This window comes from Suricata suricatta, chromosome 16, assembly GCF_006229205.1.
Source record: "Suricata suricatta isolate VVHF042 chromosome 16, meerkat_22Aug2017_6uvM2_HiC, whole genome shotgun sequence".
Lineage (NCBI taxonomy): Eukaryota > Metazoa > Chordata > Mammalia > Carnivora > Herpestidae > Suricata > Suricata suricatta.
The window spans coordinates 56,189,727-56,195,385 of NC_043715.1; the positions used below are offsets into that span (position 1 = coordinate 56,189,727).

At 44.6% G+C, this 5,659-nt stretch overlaps 1 protein-coding gene across 1 annotated transcript in view; it reads left to right on the forward strand.

The window, feature by feature from the left end:
* Positions 1-600: 600 nt before the first annotated feature.
* LOC115280035 (leukocyte immunoglobulin-like receptor subfamily A member 6) overlaps positions 601-5,659 on the forward strand; it is a 16,962-nt gene continuing 11,903 nt past the window's right edge. Inside the window, 2 exon segments of the mRNA XM_029924654.1 lie at positions 601-705; positions 1,619-1,786. The gene's annotated coding sequence lies outside the window, so the exon portion shown is untranslated.

Sequence of the window (5,659 nt, forward strand, 5' to 3'; positions counted from 1 at the left end):
AATCTTTTAATATTCCAATTTAATTTCTCTATTGGTGTTTTAACTATATCTCTTTGGATTCTGTTGAAGTGGCTGTTCTAGATATTATCATATACATACCTAACTTCACACAATCAAGTTAGAATTAGTATTTTACTTCCTCAAGTGAAGTGCAGGAACATTACCAACATCTAAATCACCCCTTCATGTTGTAGTTGTTATATATATTGTGTCTATGGAAACTTCCAGGACTGTGTCAGAACCCAGGGGTCAGGGAACAGGTGCATAAGTGCTCCCCAGGCCTCCTGCTTTCACTCAACAACCCCCTGGGCATCTGGGGACACAGAGTCTTGGCTGATGGTGACCAGTCTGGGAGGGACCTTGGCATGACAGGTGGAAACAGGGAAGAAGCCCACCCTTGCAATTCTGCATCTGATTCCTTTCCAGGGTCCCTCCCCAAACCCTCCATCTGGGCTGACCCTGGCCCCATGGTCACCTAGGGGAGCCCTGTGACCATTTGGTGTCAGGCATTTCTGCAGGCTGATATCTATTATCTCCATAAAGAGAGGGTCTCTGAACCCTTGTCTGTGGAGACCTTACAGGATTCCTGCAACAAGGCCAGTTTCTACTTTCCATCCAGGAGCTCACACCATGCACGGTGGTATCAGCGTGAATATCACAACAGCTGGTCAGAGCAGAGTGACCTCCTGCCCCTGGTGGTGACAGGTAAGGCAGGAACTGGCCCCTCTCCTTGGGGCCCCTCCTCCAGGCAGAAAAGAATGAATGTGGCCTCTGGGAGACTCTTGCTCACAGTCCATTCTGGGTATCGGGGGTGATGGCCCCTATGACACTGCCCCTCCTTCTCCCTCAGGAGAGGACAACACATCTCTTTTTGTTCATTTCTTACTATCTAGATGGCAAACCGAATGAGTAATCAGAGCTTATGTGAATTGTGGTATCTTTGGTCTTAGACAGATTGCCTGCTGGGTTGCACATATTCTATCATGTAATTTTTTTTAATAATAGATTGCTAGATAGAAGAATACAACGTGCTTTAGAAATAAGAGCACTGGGTGTTGTATGGAAAACAATTTGACAATAAAATATTATGGAGAAAAAAATAAAAGGCAAATAATTTATAATTCATCCATTAAAAAAAAAAAGAAATATATAATCACAAGTCAGGGAAGAAAAGGAGCTGGCTCCTGGGCAGGAATGAAAAGGTATCCAGCCTTTCACTCCATCATGCTCTTGATTCTTAGGACAAAATGAAGCCTCAAATGTTTATTTTTGCCTCCTAATTAGATAGAAGATGAGACGCTGGGATGCTTCCCTCCAGACATTGCATTGGTGTTAGCTAGTTTCAGGGACTCTCTGGAGCGAGAGGAGATATAGCTCAAGCATTCCTATGTCTCCTCAGCGAAAGGTTCTATTTGTAACTCAGCAGTAGCTGATACTCTCAGACCATCAAAAAACAAGTCAGACTCTGGGAGGGATGAATGAGGAGAAACTCAGTAATGGGGAGTCTCATGGGTCAAATCCTGTCAATCAATGCAGGTGACCCCAGGGGACATGCGGAGATGCCAGGGTGGTTTCCGTCGGTCCTGACCACCACAATCTCTTTGTCCACAATCTCTAGCCTCCAACATCCAAGATGACACAGTGGAGAATCTCTTCCGGAAGGGCATGTCTGCCTTGATCCTGATGCTTCTCGGGTGCTGCTCGTTCAAGCTCCGCTCAGTCAGAGAAGACTCAAGATGCAACCAGGAGATAAATGCAAGAGAGAGAAGACTGACGAGTCAGCAAGGTAAATCCTCACCACTGAGTGACGTAAATTCTGGAAGAAAATCTGAAGCATACATTGAGGGAACTGTGCGTTAGAATATCCAGAGAACTAGAAGTGGTTAGCATGTGGGACATCTCTGGAGAGAACATTTCTTGTCTGTAGAGGACTTGTCTGCAGTTAGACTCGTAATTTGTCTCCCTAACAATGTTGCTGTCCCTGACTGGTTCTGTCTTCCTCATTCTTATGACACGAGGCTACATGTACGTCGCAGGAGTGGACCACACCTATACACCGCCTGACACACTGGTCCACTTTTGTATAAATACACATTCACCTGTATTTTGATTAGCCACACTCCCCACACTCTTGAGGCATAGCTTGGTTCTGCTCAGAACACGCACTTGGCTTAAGAATACCTGAATGGATGGGGTGAAAATAGGGTCTACCTGAAAACAGGTGTATGGAAAACCATTCCCTTACCCTCTCGGGACACATAGATCTCTTCTCTTCTGCCCAGTGATTCCCAGAGTATTTTCCAGAAATACCATTAGTCTGACTGAACACGGGGGTGGTCGAGGTGACAGCCCGGTGCTCTGCGGCTACACTGGCTCTCAGAAATGGTCAGTTTTTACAAAGCTGCCAGTTACGGCACTCGTCCGTTTCTTCAGGGTAAACACGCACTTCATGGCCAACGTCTCGGTGCGAGTGAACGCACCCTGTGCCCAGCTGGGATGTCATGGACACAGCCGTCTCTCACAAGTGAATGCGTCCTGAGGTGGCACAGGGCACCAGTGACCCTGACGTGCACATATGCTTCCTTCCGGTATTTGCCATCTCGGTGTAATGCCACTGTGTCCGTGGCGATTGTGAGCTCCGATCCTAGAACACCCACATGTGAGGCCAGAGAACACAGTTGCAAAATTGACTGTTGGGGAAATACCGTGTACTTAGAATCCTAGTACATTTCTGGAAGGAGTATGAATTACTCTCCTCATAAAGATGTGGAATATGTATTCAATGGAATGTTACTCAGCCATCAGAAATGGAATCTTGTTTCACAATAATGAGGATTGAGCTAGAATATCAATTGCAGAAAGACAAACACGAAGTGATTTCACTGACAGGTGGAATTTAAGAGACAAAACAGATGAACATTTGGGGAGGGGGGAAAAAGAGGTATACAAACTGTAAGAGATACTAACTACCGAGAACATACTCAGGGTTGACGGAGGGGGCTGGGTGGGGGGTGGGCTAGATGAGGGCTGGGTATAAGGTGGGCCTTGTTCTGAAGAGCACTGGGTGTTCCCTTTCAGTGATAAGTCACGGAATTCTACTCCTGAAGGTAGTATTGCACTTATGTTAGCTAAAATTTAAATGAAAAAAAGAAATATGCTTTCTTCATAGAGGAAAAAACTATGTTTGCTGGATGTCTTCTTTGGAAATGTGCCTGTTCGTGTCCTCTGCCTGTGTCTTCACTGGATTATTCATTTTGTGGGGGTTGATTTGATAAATTCTTTATAGGTCTTTGGATGCTAACCCTTTATCCAATGTCATTTATGAATATGTTCTACCCATTCCATTGTTTGCATTTAGTTTATTTCCATTGTGGGAAGTGGAACAGGGAACCCCCTTGCACTGTTGGTAGAATGTAAATTGGTACAGCCATTCGGATAAACAGTATGGGGGTCCTCAACTTGTTAAAAATAGATCACCTGTGATCTAGCAATTGTAGTAGTATGTGTTTATCCCAAAACATAAATGCTGATTTAAGGTGCACATGCACCCCAACGTTTATAGCAGCAGCATCAACAAGAGCTACATTATGGAAAGAGCCCACATGTCCATCCTCTGACAAATGGATAAAGAAGATGTGGGGTGTGTGTGTGTGTGTGTGTGTGTGTGTGTGTATTACTTGGCGATCAAAAAGAATGAAATCTTGCCATTTGCAACAATGTGGATGGAACTAGAGCGCATGATCCTAAATGAGATAAGTCAATCAGAAAAGGACAAATGCCATGTGATTTCACTTACATGTGGAATTTAAGAAACAAAACAGATGAAAATTGGGGAAGGAAAGGAAAAATAAAACAAGATTAAAACAGAAAGGAGGCAAACCACTGGCAACTCTTTTTTATTATTATTATTTAATAGTTTTTGGCAAATTGGTTTCCGTATAACACCCAGGGCTTCTCCCCACAAATGCCCTCCTCCATGACCATCACCCCCCTCCCTCCCCCTCCCCCTCCCCCTTAAGTCCATGGTTCATTTTCAGTATTCAATAGTCTCTCATGATTTGTGTCCCTCACTCTCCCCAGCTCTCTTTCCCCCTTCCCCCTCCCTATGGTCCTCTGTTAGGTTTGTCCTGTTATACCTGTGAGTGCAAACATATGGTATCTTTCCCCCTCCACCTGACTTATTTCGCTTAGCATGACACCTTTGAGGTCCATCCACGTTGTTACAAATGGCCAGATTTCATTCTTCCTCATTGCCACGTAGTATCCCATTGTATAGATAAACCACATCTTCTCGATCCACTCATCAGGTGATGGACATTTAGGCCATGATTTGGCTATTGTTGAAAGTGCCTCTATGAACATTGGAGTGCATGTGCCCCTATGCATCAGCACTTCTGTATCCCTTGGGTAAATCCCTAGCAGTGCTATTGCTGGGTCATAGGGGAGTTCTACGGATAGATTTTGAGGAACCTCCACACTTTTCCAGAGCGGCTGCACCAGTTTACATTCCCACCAACAGTGCAGGAGGGTGCCCGTCTCTCCAAACCCTCGCCAGCATCTATAGTCTCTTGCTTTGTTCATTTTAGCCACTCTGACTGGTGTGAGGTGGTATCTCAGTGTGGTTTTGATTTGTATTTCCCTGATGGTGAGTGACGCTGAGCATCACCACATGTGCCTGTTGGCCATCTGGATGTCCTCTTTGGAGAAGTGTCTGTTCAGGTCTTCTTCCCATTTCTTCACTGGGTTATTTGTTTTTTGGGTATGGAGTTTAGTGAGTTTCTTGTAGATTTTGGATACTAGGCCTTTATCTGATATGCCATTTGCAACTATCTGTTCCCATTTTGTCAGTTGCCTATTAGTTTTCTTGATTGTTTCCTTTGCAATGCAGAAGATTTTTATCTTGATGAGGTCCCAAGAGTTCATTTTTGCTTTCATTTCCCTTGCTGTTAGGTGTGTCGAGTAGGAAATTGCTATGGTTGACGTCAAGGAGGTTGTTTCCTACTTTCTCTTCGAGGGTTTTGATGGGTTCCTGTCTCACGTTCAAGTCCTTCAGACATTTTGAGTTTATTTGTGTGTATGGTGTCAGAAAGTGGTCTAGTTTCATTCTTCTGCATGTTGCTGTCCAGGTCTCCCAGCACCACCTGCTAAAGAGGCAGTCTTTTTTCCATCGGATACTCTTTCCTGTTTAGTCAAAAATTAATTGGCTGTACACTTGTGGGTCCAATTCTGGGTTCTCTGTTCTATTCCATTGGTCTATGTGTTTGTTTTTGTGCCAATACCATACTGTCTTGATGATGACAGCTTTGTAGTAGAGGCTAAAGTCTGGGATTGTGATGCCTCCCGTTTTGGTTTTCTTCTTCAGTATAACTTTGGCTATTCGGGGTCTTTTGTCGTTCCATCTGAATTTGAGGATAGCTTGTTCGAGCTTTGAGAAGAATGCTGGTGCAACTTTGATGGGGATTGCATTGAATGTGTAGATTGCTTTAAGTGGATGGACCTTGAGGGTGTCATGCTAAGTGAAATAAGGCAGAGAAGGATAGATACCATATGTTTGCACTCATAGGTCTAACAGGAGAGACCTGGCAGGGGACCATGGGGAGAGGAAGGGGGAAAGAGAGCAGAGTGAGGGACACAGATCAAGGGAGACTACTGAATACTG